The sequence below is a fragment of the Crocuta crocuta genome, unplaced genomic scaffold (genome assembly GCF_008692635.1).
Source record: "Crocuta crocuta isolate KB4526 unplaced genomic scaffold, BGI_CrCroc_1.0 scaffold246, whole genome shotgun sequence".
In the NCBI taxonomy this organism is placed as follows: Eukaryota; Metazoa; Chordata; class Mammalia; order Carnivora; family Hyaenidae; genus Crocuta; species Crocuta crocuta.
The window spans coordinates 5,438,616-5,452,999 of record NW_027531902.1 but is presented as its reverse complement, the minus strand read 5'-3'; the positions used below and the strand labels follow the sequence as shown (position 1 = coordinate 5,452,999).

Here is a 14,384-nt window from a genome sequence, read left to right as displayed (position 1 = left end):
ACTATTTATTTATTTATTTACTTATTTATTTATTTATTTATTTTTTAATTTTATTTCTGACAGAGACAGCATGAGCAGGGGAGGGTCAGAGAGAGAGGAAGATATAGCTGTGGAATTTTTTTTTAAACATAAAGTGCGTAACCTAGGCCCACGATACTAATAGGCTGGTGTGGGCTTTCTCCCCTCTTGATACGTGGAAAGCCCTCTTTTCTTCATAATTCGGTGGAATCCTTCTCTTCTAAATAGTGTTCAGATGAATCGCCCCTCGAAATTACTTTCCCATCTCTGGTTGCCTCGGCAGTCCTGCTCTGTGTTTGTGTAACATTTAATTAGTATGATCCTGATTATGTGTTCCATGTTCCTGTCGAATATATTTTCATTTCAGCTTTTGCTGATCAGCAGCATAAGGTGTCTGAGGGGAGACCTCAGTGTTCTAGTTTCTACAAGCCAGCGTAGTGAATGAGAGCCCGGGATGGGTGCCATCTGTAAAATGAGGAAAACTGTGTCAACCCCACAGACTTTCCATGAAGGTGAAACAAACGAATGCCAAGTGGACACTCAGCGCAGCGCCCGGTGCAGACAGGCTCAAAACACGGTAGTTGCTGCTGCCGCTCACACGACACCTCCTCACTTGCGCTTCTCCTCGGGGCTTTGTCCTTGGGCCTCCAAGGGGTGATGTGTATCTACCCAGATTTGGATTTTTAAAAAATTTTTAGTGTTTATTTTGGGTGGGAGGGCAGAGAGAGAGGGAGACACCGAATCCAAAGCAGGCTCCAGGCTCTGAGCTGTCAGCACAGGGCTCAGTGCGGAGCTCGAACTCATGAACCGTGAGATCATTCCCTGAGCTGAAGTCAGACGCTTAACCGACTAAGCCACCCAGGTGGTCCAACATCGATTTGGATTTAAATGTATAAACAAAAACAAAACAAAACAAAAATCTCTAAACAGTTGTTTCTACTTCACTCCACACTCCAAGTATAAAATAAAACCAAAGGACTGAAAGGGTCAATCTCACTCTGCAATTCTATTTTAGGGGCACCTGTGTGAACTTCGTGAGTTTGAGCCCTGCATCTGACTCTGCACTGTTTGGGATTCTCTCTCTCCTCTCTCTCTCTCTCTCTCTCTCTCTCCTCCTTCTCCTCCTCCCCTGCTCTCTCCCTCTCAAAAAAAAATTAAAAAAAGAAATTCCATTTTATTCTGTCTTGCCTTCTCCCTCCTAAGCCGGGAAAGAGATTTTAATAATGATTAGAGTGATATTGACGATGATAATACCTAAGAGTTTCTGAGCGCTTATTATAGGTTAGGAAGAGTTCTTAGAGCTTCATCTGTGTTGACTCAGCCTGTCTTCACCACAACCCTATGAGGTGGTTCTGTTATGCCCATCTTGCAGATGAGTAGCCAGAGGCACAGAGAGCTTGACCACCTCGCCTAAGCGTGCACAGCCGGTGAGAACCCGGAACTGGGATTGGAAGCTGGGTTGTCTGGCTCCTGAAAATAGTTGGGATACGTTTTTCCCCTCTGTCAGTGGTTCCAAGAGGCAAGGAATGGAAAAGCATTCTGTTTATTGTTAATAAATTTCTCGCTTGAAGAGCAATCCTGAAGCCCAGGGAAGCTCACAGTAAGGAATGGAAGCCCAACAGGAAATACATTGCACACATTTCTGTTTTTTTCTTTCTTTCTTTTTTTTAATTCCCATCCTCAATTAAGGTGGCAATCAGATTAACCAAGATCGGCCGGAAAGCAGTGAGCCTGTTGGAAACGCAGGGCGCTCCGAAAGGTCAGGCTGCTGACAGCGGCTGGCTCTTAGACACCGTCCGGCCCAAAGTGTCCCCCCAGGGAGAATTCAGCTGCTATCTAATTCTATTTCCAATAAAATCTGTCCTGAAATTTGGACCCTGCCTCCTTTCTCAAGCCCATTGTTGTCAGCACAGCCTCTTGGCCTCTCTACTCCCGAATCTTCCTGAGCAGCGAGAAGACAGGCCCCGGGCCCTTCAAACGCCCTCCCCACGGCACAACTAGTCTGGCAGCCACACATCGCCATTGATCTTACCACCAATGGAACCAACCCATGCTCTCCCCGCACCCTTCCGGCTTTCATTACCAAGGGCAATTTGCCACATCATTCAGAATAATGAACAATTAGGGACAACAGTGAGAAATGATTAAATAAGAGTCTGGTCAAAAGGTGCGGTAGTGAGTGGCTTAAAAATGAGGTTCTGAAAAATATTCAGTCAGAAGGTAGATACCATACAAAGAGAGGAAAATAGGTTTTAACACTACACAGGATGATCCCAATTTTATGCATATATTTAAAAGTATGCTCCCGGGTGCCTGGGTGGCTTAATCGGTTAAGCATCCGACTTCAGCTCGAGTCATGATTTCACCGTTCATGAGTTCGAGCCCCACATCAGGCTCTGTGCTGACAGCTCAGAGCCTCAAGCCTGCTCTGGATTCTGTGTCTTCCTCTCTCTCTCTGCCCCTCCCTGCTCTCTCTCTGTCTCTATCTCTGTTTTTGTCTCTGTCTCAAAAATAAATGAACATTTAAAAATAATTTAAAAAATACAAAATAGAAATAAAAATAAAATAAAAATATAAACAAACACTAAAACAAACACACTAAATTTTAGTTGGGGGGGAGCAACAAACTTAACAGGAAACTGAAAAAGAAATAAGCAAAGTGAGAATTGCTTGTGAAAAATAAGAACATACAATTGTATCTGCAAGAATTTTCATGGGGGGGGAGGGAGCACCTAGGTGTCTCAGTTAAGTGTCATGATCTCAGTGTCACGATCTCGAGGTTCTTGAGTTTGAGCCCCACATCAGGCTCTCTGTTATCAGCACAGAGCCTGCTTCAGATCCTCTGTCTTTCTCTCTCTTTGCCCTTCCCCTCGCTTGCGTGTACACGCAAGCACACACACTCTCTCTGTGTCTCTCTCTCTCTCTCTCTCAAATATAAACTAAAAAAAAAAAAAAGAATTTTCATGGAATATTATGACCCATCAAATTAAGATAGCTACATTCTCTAACACAAATGAACTGATCTGAGAAAAGGCAGTATGAAACACCCTAATACAGAGCCACCTAATAGAACTTTCTGTGATGATAGAAATGCTCCATTCTCTCTGTGCTGTCTAATACAGAATCTATTAGCCACATGAGCACTTAAAACAAATACACAAAAATATTAGTCATCACAAATAGTGTGATTGTAAGTGATATTTCCATTCATTTTTATTTTTCCTGTTTTACACATGTATACACGTGAATGTGTGTATTCCTTTTAAAATCAGAAACAAGGGAGCACCTGGGTGCCTTAGTCGGTTAAGCATCCAACTCCAGCTCAGGTCATGATCTCATGGTTCGTGGGTTTGAGCCCCGCGTCGGGCTCTGTGCTGACAGATCAGAGCCTGGAGCCTGTTTCGGATTCTGTGTCTCCCTCTCTCTCCGACCCTCCCCTGCTCATGCTGTCTCTCTCTCTCAGAAATAAATAAAACATTAAAAAAAATTTTTTTTAAATCAGAAACAAGAATACAAAGGAAAAAGAGAAGATAGAACCTTTTTGGTTTTCTTACATTTTTCCCCTTTGGAAAGCTGTCGATTTTTCTGTTTGTGGATTCACCTATACTTACTAGCTCTCTCCACCCCTACAGATCCAGCTCAGATCTTGCCTCTTCCAGGAAGCCTTCCTGGACTCATTAAACTCCCAGAGATTTGTTCAGGCTTATGGACTCCTCTCTTTCATTGTGACACATCATGATCTTTAAATGTGTGTGGTCTCAACTAGAGAGAAAACTCCTTGATGACAAAAACTATATATTTTAAACTTCCTCCTCTTCCCCACCGCACCCAGCAAGCACCAGTACTGTGCGACATGCTGGGTCCGTTAGCGTCAGCAGGACACCGGCCGGGCCCTCTCCGGAGGCACTTGAGTCGGACGCCCCTTTCTCTCCGAACTTTGTTCTGTTTCCTCCAATTCATCTGGAAGGGGTGTCTGTGCTATGGGCCCTGGGTGAAATTTTATTGTAAATTGCTTAAATAGAATTAGTTTGCTTTGGTAAGGGTGATCAAGTTCAGGCCTTGCCTTTACAAGGGGATTGTAAAGCTAAGAAAATAAATACGAACTATTTTGAGCAAAAAGACATTTTTCTTGGTGAATGGGGATAAGGCAGTGGATGTTTATAAAAAGGAAGCCAGGGGCCGGGAGAGGAGGTGGCTTCTCTGGGTCTCACGCTGATCAAAGGCATTATGCGTCACAACAGCTTTCCTCCGGGCCTGCTGGGCTCAGGATACTGTACTGCAGTCAGAGGAAAGAGACCTGAGGAATTTACAGTTTACGTGGGGGGAAGAAAACATGAGTCACCGGGATGGCTTGGGCTGAGCAAGCGGTGGTAGAAGACCATGAGATGCTATAGCAATGTGGCTGGCACCAGGGCAGGTAATGCCTAGAGCTGGGATGTGATTAACGGAGGTCATTCAAGGAGGACCTAGCAGGCTCTGCCTCTCCTGCCCCTTCACCATCTCCAGCTTCTGCCTGGTCCTCGTCACCCGACACGCTCTCATCTGCAGCTGTGGGACGGTCCATGGCCGGGTGGCTCCCCATCTCTGCTCCTCTGCAGACCTCCCTCTCCTTGCAGCCGGCTTGGCCTCTGGCGGCTGGACCAGCAGCTGCGGGAGTAGAGCCTGGGCTAGAGGCCTGCCTGCTGCGGGGGACAGGGAGGGGGGTGGACATGTAGACGGAGCACGCCTCATGCCACCATTACGGGCCATCCCCTGTTGAATGCGAAGTGGAGGCATTATCTAACGTAGCAGTTAGCCACACGAACTGCTTGTCTGTGAAACTAAACCGAGCAACGATCAGCCTCAAACCTACACAGAGAATGACTTGAAGCACAGAGATGGGCCAAGTGGCATTTACAAGGACTGGATATCAGAGGCCAAGGAGGCTTCCCAGCGGAGTGGCCATGGCAAAAGAAAGCACGGGATGAACCTGAGAAATTGCCGAAGATACATGTCAGGGAAAGTGATGGGAGAATTAGAGGAGCCTCATGGCAGAATGTCACACGCTGTGTTACGTTGGGCAGGGCACTTAACCTCTCTGATCCTGCTTTTTAATAAAATGAGAATAATAATACGACATACTTTACGGCATTGTGATGAGTATTATATTAAATATTTGTAAAGTGCTTGGTGTGTTGCTAAGCACAGAGAAGGGTGTAAACCCTGGTTTTTTAATGTGGGGGTTTTTTGGTTTGTTTTTCAATATTAAAGATCAGCACATGAGAAGCTGGGGCAGGGAGGGAGGACAGGAGGGCTCCAAAGGCATGAACACCGTATCTCAGGGCGCTGTGTTAACGGGGCCCTAAATGTTGAAAAGAATGACGTGTTTAGTGTTGGAGATTTTCCGGTTGTGTCAGGTTCCCAGTTGCCCTGGTGCGTGGGTCGCTCCCATCAAGGGGACAGGTCAGTGGAGGAGACAGGACCAGGCAAGCAGAGCAGAGGTGAAACACGGCTGCAGAGCGTAGGAGTGGCGGGGACAGACGCTGCGGGNACCCCTGACTCCAGGCCACCCGCCCCCTCGCCCCTCGCCCCCCGCCTGGAGGGAGGTGGGCTCCAGTGAGCCCAGCGTCGGGAGGCACAGGCCGCGGCAAGCCCAGAAGACGGGCTGGAGCCTGCTGTCCTCCGTTTCCCTGAGGCCCCGCTAGGGAAACCGAGGTCTTCTGCTAAATGCCTTGTCCTCCCCTTACTGACTTTGACATTCGTGATTCCTTTTCTGCCCCAGTCGCACTCTCATTTTTCATTCAGCAGATATGTACGAACATCGTCCCCCTCCCCAAAAAGGTTAGACCCCATCCAGGCTCTGGGATTCAGCAGGGACGAACGGGCAAGGTTCTTGCTCTCCAGAAACTTACGTGCAGGGGAGACAGAGTGCGGGCACACAGAAAGGGTGTCAATTGGTAACGAGTGTTGTGAAGAGGAATGAAGCAGGGGTAGAGAATTATAGGAGAGCGGTGGGCAGGGAAGTTCTCCCCGGTTGGCTGACATTTGGGGCAGAGACCTTAAGGGGAAATGTGGGAGAGCCCAGAGGAAATAAGGAAGAATATTCCAGATGGGGGAATGTCAAGTGCAAGGGCCCTGAGGCAGGGTTGCGTGGTGGGGCACGTGCAGTTAGGGCAGAAGGAGCCATCGGGAGATGGCAGGAAGAGAGGGGTAGAGCCACAGGGGCAGGGCTGACTATTCTTAGAGTTTTCAGGTTCGAGGAAGCCACTGAAATCCTGTCATTGGACACTGTTAATCCCTACTGATGTGAGCTTTCAGTAACCGGGGCAGCTACATACTAGTGAAGTTGGTCATCTCATTTTCCCCTCTTTCTTAAAATAGGTATAAAAATATTAGGCGAGACAGATCCTAGAGACAGAGGAGGATCCTTAATACATTTATGTTTAGCCTCCTGTGGTGGGAGCTGCCAGACGTGATCCCCGGGGAGCCCGAGAGAGCCCTCGGGGAAAGGAAAGGACTCCTGCATTAGAAATAAAATGGCTCAGGGGCGCCTGGGTGGCTTAGTCGGTTAAGCGTCCGACTTTCGCTTAAGTCATGATCTCGCGGTTCGTGGGTTCGAGCCCCGCATCGGGCTCTGTGCTGACTGCCAGCTCAGAGCCTGGAGCCTGTTTCAGAGTCTGTCACTCCCTCTCTCTCTGACTCTCCCCTGCGCACGCTCTCTCTCTCTCCTAGAAATAAATAAAACATTAAAAAAAAAAAAGAAATAAAATGGCTCAGAACGTAAAACATTCTTGTACAGGCACATGGTGGTGAGTTAAACTCCACCTACTTCTATGTACTAACATTAAGAATAAGTATTATCAGTAGCAGGATTAAATATAGATACATATAAATGTATCACTGAATCGCTCATAGCAATGGATGGTTTTCAAATTATGCCTTCTGTTCTTCCGGTTATTCCCTGGCTGGGTTGTGGCTACTTTGAATCCACCTTCTTCTGGTTGGAAGCTTTCTAGAGGCGCCTCTGGGCTCCCCTCACCCCCCGAGCTGCTTTGGCACCTAGAGGCCAGGGGTTCTGACTGAGCCTTGCCAGCTGTGTCCCTTATGAGAGAGGAGACTTTTATCTCCTGCCTTTGGCTCTGATTACTTACCCAGGAAGTGCAGAGTGCTGCTTGAGGCTTTTCGGCCCTTTTGCCAAGATTCCAAAATATCTCTTTAGTTATGTGACCGGTCCCTTTCTAACCCGGAGCACATAGGATGGTACATAAATAGCATTAGGTTTATTTTCCTCAGTGATTCTTGTGTTTCCTCCAATCAGGATACGGTCAGCTATATGGCTTCAGAGTTGTCCTCCCCTCCTCTTTTGAAAGCTACCTCTTGGGGCGCCTGGGTGGCTCAGTCGGTTGAGCGTCCAACTTCGGCTCAGGTCATGATCTCACGGTTCATGGGTTCGAGCCCTGCGTTGGGCTCCGTGCTGACAGCTCAGAGCCTGGAGCCTGTTTCAGATTCTGTGTCTCCCTCTCTCTCTGACCCACCCCTGCTCGTGCTGTCTCTCTCAGAAATGAAAGAAAGAAAGTTACCTCTGGTTGCTGAAAAACAAAAAACGATTAACTTTCTCTATACTTCCTCTCTGCCCCCAAAGAGCAAGTCTATTAATTTTGCTTCTCTATCTAATTTTCCTTAAAACTGGGTATGTAAAAGGTTTAAGAAACAAAAAAGCTCCAACTTAGCAGATCAGTTTATAGACACCTGTATACTGACTGGTTTCCTCATATAAACACTCTACCCCTGCCCCATGCCTCCAAGATTCTACCATTAGAGATTATTTTGTTTGGCTGCAGAGCTTTTTAAAAAGATGCGTATGCCCTCTGGAAGACTGTTTATCAGCTGTTAGCATCTTGTAACGTAGATAATTGGATCACTGAAGCAGACAATTTTGATTTTCAGCAGGGTGCTAATAAGGGCATGTTTCTGGGACCAATGGGAGAGGCCTTAGGGAAGGTGAGAGAATGAGGAAAAGGTGAAGCGCTTTACAGAGAAGTAGCGGGAGGGAGAAATAAGAAGAAAGCAGCAGAGGGAAAGGGCAAGGCAGCCGGCTTCCTGCCCATTTGCCCTGAGCAATCGGATCCTGTCTGAAAGCACCTGTGGTCCCGCCTGGGCCGACAAGCCTCAGAGCTCCAGCCTTGGTGTCTCTCACAAGCCCTTGGCCTCCTCACCAACTGCCTGCTGGACGCTCTGCCACCTGATGTCCCACTCCCCTGGCCCCAGCCACCTCTGTCTTCCCCAGTTTGGTGGAGGGTGCTGGTCTTCCATCATTGAACCTGAAAGCCTTCGGTCCTACGGTCCTAGTAGGGTCCCCACAGAGCCCCTGGGGCTTGCTGATTCTGCCCCTCCCTCTCCCATGCGGATAGCATCCCTCACTTCAGGCATTTACCCCCGACCTGGGGCGGTTCACTCACTTATCTCTGCCTTAAATCTCTGTGTCCAGCCCTGTGTGCCACCTCCAGGTTGATCGTCACAGTCACCCACTGCTGGCAGCTCCCAGAGCGCCCTGTAACGCAGGCAAAACCTAAACTCTTCGGCCTGCTGCTCAGAGCTGTCCTCGGTCTGGCCCAGCCTGGTCTTCCGTGTCTTTCCCTCAAGGGAGCTGAAGAGCGAGCGGAGGATGTAGTGAGTGGGCCCAAGTATCCCTCAACCCCCACCCCAGCCCCCTGGGGAGGGACCATTAATTACCGTCTTCATCCTTCAGGTGAGGAAACTCGGCTTTCAAGTTAAGTGACCTGTTCAAGGTCAAACATCCAAAAAGGGGGAGAGCTGTGACTTCAGCCTAAGCCTGTCTGACTCCCCGAGCGCAAAGTCTTAACCACTGTGGCCTGGGGTCCCTGGTCCGCCGGCACCGGGGAGCGGCGTGGTGGCGGTGCGGGGGCTCTGCCAGAACCTGCACTTCTGTGAGTTCCCCCAGACGACTCGGGTACACTCTACAGTTGGAGATTTTAGGGAACAAAAAGGTGTTCCTTGACCCTCTTAGGCCTGGGTCTGAAAATTAAAGTGACAGACAGGGGCGCCTGGGTGGCTCAGTCGGTCAAGCAGCCAAGTCTTGATTTCGGCTCAGGTCATGATCATGGTTTCATGAGTTCAAGCCCCATGTGGGGCTCTGCTTGGGATTCTTCTCTCTCTTCCCAGTTTCTCTCTGCCCCTCCCCCACTCGTGCTGTCTCTGTCTCTCTCAAATAAATAGATAAACTTTAAGAATAAATAAATAAAAATGAACTGACAAAGATTAGCAGGACAAAAGCATATACATTTGAAGATTCACATGGACATAGGGACCTTTACTAGAGAATGAGACCTTAAGATATGACCAGAGTAGGAAGCTTTCATACCTTTTAGGCAAAAAACAAAAACAAAATACCAAGAAATGTGTGAATAATTGACAAGACAAAGGAATTGGGGCTGAAAGTCATGAAAATGGTAAATAGTGAAGAAGTAACTAGGGAGATAGCTTAATAAATAAAGGTTTTTTGCAGAGTCCTCTGATGCCTTCTCTGCCTGCAAAAGGAGATTTTCCTGCCTTTGTGCAGAAAAGGGAGAGTTTTTTTCTACATTGATTGCTTCTTACCTTCAGGTCAAAATAATTTTTATGTCAGAGAGGCATATTTTGGGGTGGCCTGTGCTCTCCTTCAGGGCACACTGCTTCTGGCTCTCCCAGCTCCGTCCCTGGTATAGTAGTTAAGAACATCACGGCGTCTGGAAGTAGATATTTGGGGTTCAAATCCTGGTCTGCCACTTATCAGCTATGTCGCTCTAGGCAGGTAACCAAACCTTTTGATGCCTCAGTTTCCAATTCTGTAAAATGGGGATAAAATAGTGCCGTCTATGGGTTGTTGTAAAGATTTAACGAGCTAATGCTAAAGTATTTTAGTACTGTGCCTGACACATAAGGAATAAAGCACCCACTGTGTGTTTCACCTCTGTGAATCCTACCCCACATCTTGCTTGTCCCTCCTCTTCTGAGAAGCCCTCCTACTGACTCTCAAAGCTGTAGGTGATTTCCCCCTTTCTAGGTTCTGTGGCAAATTCTGGGGTGGCAGTCACAGAATTGTATCTCAGGGAAAATCTTTTCTCCTTATTGTATTGATGGGGAAACAGTCTCACAGATAAAATGGCAGAACCAGGACTTGAACCCAGTATTTTTTAAATCTAAAATTAGTGCTGTCTCCAATGTACTACATTTATATACCTTTCTATCCCACCAAGGTAGGCAGTGCGTATGCTTTGGAAGAAGAATGTTAAACGTATTCATCAAGGTGATACTTGTAATTGCAAATAATGAGATATTGGTTTGAACAAAGTTCCACAGATTCTTATGCCTTCCCGGAGGCTTTCATATGCTGATTTGCACCGTGAATCTGGAATAGGGAGATTTGGCATGCACGCTTTCACATTTCATATATTTACTCAGTTTCATATATTTATTTGTCCTTAGACCCTTTTCCGGCAGGATTCTCGTTAGCCTCTCACAACCAGCGCGTCACGGAACATGGTTTGGGGAACGCAGCTCTGTTCTCCGGAGCCCCACCCCCACCCCACCCCCATCCCCAGGTCTTGTCAGCTCAGTGAAGTCTACCTTCACTCCCGCCAGGGCGCTGCCAGCAGGCTGGGTCTGAGGCCCCCAGGGCTGGTCCCACAGGACCAGGCCAGAGGGTCCTTGGCTTCAGGCTGAGAGCCAGCCAGAGACAACAACCGGTTTTACTGAAGATGCAGAGAGCAGATAGAGATGGCCCATCCCCAAGAGTCGGAAAGAAAAGGGGCGTGAGTCTTGTCTTCCTTCGGGGTCTGGGGGTTTCTTATGGAGGACAATGGTCTGGTGCATGTGTCTTCTCAGGCATCCAGNGCTGGCCTTGGCATCAAGATGTCTAGCACCGTGTTCCGGAACACGCATGTGATGGCTTCCTCGGTCCCCGGGTGCTTCTTTGGATGTTATCTATTCTAGAGAAATCATTAACTCCTTGTATCACAAGGAGGACATAGGCTATTTGCATTACGAGACGTGTGTGGAGTAGGGTAGGGATTTAGGTCCTGGCAAGACTAGAAGCCCTAAAAGAAGCAAAGGAAAACCCCAGCTTTTCCCTCTCATTTCCCTTCTGTTTCCCTGCCTCATCGCACGACAGCGGCCGTGCTAGTGATGGACCTTCTGAGACCCGGTCCTGCGGATTCTCTCCAGTGACCGACCCCCTTGCTGTGATCTCGGCGGCATCTGACTCTGCTCTGTCTAGGGAGCCTCTGGCATGTCACATTCACATTGGGGTTTGCAGAGCTCGTGCTGAGGCAAGAAGGTTCTCGGGGACGCTGGCTTGGGGAGGGTGCCGGCAGTCACTGGAGGTGGAGGTCAAGTTGTGACTTGGAGATTCGTAGAGCTGCCTTGGGCAAGCGGTACATGCTGCACACCCACAGGTTAATGAGGTTTGATCTGAAGGAACGTGACTTGGGTCTCACTTCTCAGGCCTTTGGATGTCCGCTGGCCTTGGTCACTGTTGCTGAGCAAGTAGTCAGTGGGGATGGCGTGGGGGAAAGTCCCCCTGAGACGTACCAGCTGGCAGCTACGGAAGGGTGCGGCAGTTCTGGGCCTGGGGATGCAGAGGAGAGGACCGTACTGGGGGCCTGCTCTGAGGGCTTTGCAGCCATCAACTCGATTCGACCTCACGACAGCCTCATGCCACCAGCCCAGGACATTCACGCGCAGTGTCCTTACTTGCTCAAGATCACGCATCTGGGAAGCGGCAGGCAGTGCCGGGATTTGACCGGAAAAGCTATGCTGTTGACCACTTTGCCTCACAAGCTCTCCAGGCGTCTGAGGAGGTTGGAAAGCAAAAGCAGACTAGGAAGAAGCCCTAGGACAGAAGGCAGGATGCGCCCCGGAGGCCGTGGCGGCTCTGCCCATAGCGGGTACCTGCTCTCCGCTCCGGTTCTCTGGGCCTCCTTACCTCTCCCTGACTGGTGGGAAAGTGCCCTGGGGCCTTGGCTATGACTGGCTCCCAGCGGGGCCCTGCCCGGGGCTCCTCCAGGCCCCTGCGCACCCCAGGGAGAGGCCTGTGGGTCAGAGAAGGCAGCAGAAGGGCAGCCTGCGGCACACGCCTTCTAGAACACAAAAGCAGGAGACCAAACTGAGCCAGCAGCCCCAGACCGAGATACTAGCGGGCCTGGCCCCACTGCTGTAGTCAAGACCCGCAGGCCCCCTGGGCGCCCCTGCACAGAGGCTTCCACCCTGAGTGCCCCAAATGGCTCGACAAGTCAGAGTTTCTAACAACCGCGAGCTTGGCCTCTGTCCCGTGCAGGCCCTGCCTCATCCATCTCTCAGAAATGTTTGAGGATGGGGCGCCTGGGTGGCTTAGTCGGTTAAGCGTCCGACTTTCGCTTAGGTCATGATCTCATGGTTCGTGGGTTCAGGCCCCGCGTCGGGCTCTGTGCTGACTGCCAGCTCAGAGCCTGGCTCCTGTTTCAGTCTGTGGCTGCCTCTCTCTCTGACCCTCCCCTGCTCACGCTGTCTCTCTCTCTCCTAGAAATAAATAAGAACCTTAAAAAAAAAAATTAAAAAAAAAAAAAAGAAATGTTTGAGGAGGGGACTGATGCTGGGGCTTTTCAGCCCTAAGTTCTCCGGGATGCTATTTCCTCACTCCCTTAAAACACAAAGGGCCCGTGTCCCCGTGTCCCCATGTCCCCGGTGAGGAAGGTGAGGGCACGTCCTGGGGGCATCTTAGGAAGAAGCCCGAGGGCTGCATGGGCAGAGGGCTGGGTGGCTGAAGGGGAGAGAGGAGGAAGGGCTTAAATTCCAGGCCTGGAGGCTCAAGACGGAGAATGGCACCCGGGAGCTGTTCCATCATGAGAACTGGCCCCGGGAGCCTGGATGCTATCACCTCCTCCCAAGCGTGGGCAGAGAGGGGACCAGAGATGCCCGGCCAGCCCAGCGGGCGGAGCCTGGAGGGCCTGTCTCTGCCGCCTCGGACCAGCTCTGCTGTCCTGTTCCCGGGCGAGTGGGGGCAGGGCGCGCAGCCACCCGTGGCCTGGGCGAGGGGAGTCGTGACTCAGTCCTCCTTCGGGGATCCCCTTGCACCCATTCCCTTGGATCCGAGTCACCCCTACGCCCGTATCTCTGCCTCTTCCTCCTGCTGGCACTGCTGCCCTGCACCCCCCTCCCAATCAAACTTCCCGGAGGGTTGCTTTTCTCTGCGGCTGGAAAGCTCTTCGTGTGATTAAAGTAATTCCCACTAAAGTAAGTCATTCTTTTCTGAATGACCCATAGGCTTGATCCTTCCAGAGTGCATTTGCATTTCAACTGGAGTTTGCACAAGCAGAATTAAGCATTAATTAGTAGAATGAGGGAGCAATTATTGGGGGAATGGACTTTCCCAGGCCCTTCCCTGCCCTCCCCTGCTCTCCTTCCCCCACCGCCCCCCCGGGGGTGAGGGGTGCCGGGAAGGAGAGATCCTTGCAGCCAGAGGAAGGTTGAACAGCATCGGTTCCCAGGCGGTTCCATTTCCGTTGTCCGTTGAAAACTTTGTGTGATCCTGAAAGAGTCAACTTTTCATTTTCCCAGGGTTTGTTCGATTTGCTGATTTCCTAGCACCATCATTTCACAGCAGCAGAAGACAAAGGAAGAGGTCACGTCAGACAGTGGTCTAAACGGAATAGATTCGGCTTTCTACAGATGTACCACGTTGTTCTTAGTCTCTCGTTTTGCTGCACACTGGTGACCGCTTCCCGGGTGGGGGGCTGGCAAGCAGGACCTCTGCCTGGCTGGCCCCTGAGTCCCCGCCCCACCCGGAAGCACTGTGGTTTTCAAACACCGCCACACACCGCATTAAAGATGCATTTTCAAATGTTAATAATTAATGGTAATGTTAATTTATCATAGTTTCATCTAACCTTCCGTAATGGAAATGGCCCCAGGGGACAGGACGTAGAGGAGACTGAGGAGCAGAGAATAAAAGAAGTAGGGAGTCAGTGAGGGGCCCTGGGAGGAACGAGCACTCCTCCAAGCTGTTTCCGCCACTGAGACAGAGATTGAGACAGAGAGAGAGACTGAGACAGAGAAAGTGTCCACGTGCGCACGGCCGCCTGCATACAGGGAGCCAGGGAAATCTGTAGGGTTGCACCTGACCTTGGGAAAGCTCCCACCCCCTCAAAATGGTTCTCCGTGGCCTGGCTTCGTGACAAGTGCTGGTGTCCTGGCATCACGCCCGCATATGCCACTGCCCTTGACCCCCAAGCAAAAGACATGAAGCAGAAAGGGCAAAGGTTTGGAATGTGTGCAAGTCAGGGGAGACCCGCTCCAGGGCCCCTGGCACTCCAGGGGAGGGACCTTTTTGTCCCCCCCCCCCACCCGCGTCT

The 14,384-nt window shown here is 50.0% G+C and overlaps 1 protein-coding gene across 3 annotated transcripts in view; it reads left to right on the top strand.

The window, feature by feature from the left end:
• Positions 1-14,384, top strand: part of EFR3B (EFR3 homolog B) — an 88,612-nt gene that overhangs the window by 23,379 nt on the left and 50,849 nt on the right. The gene's annotated exons all lie outside the window — the stretch shown is intronic.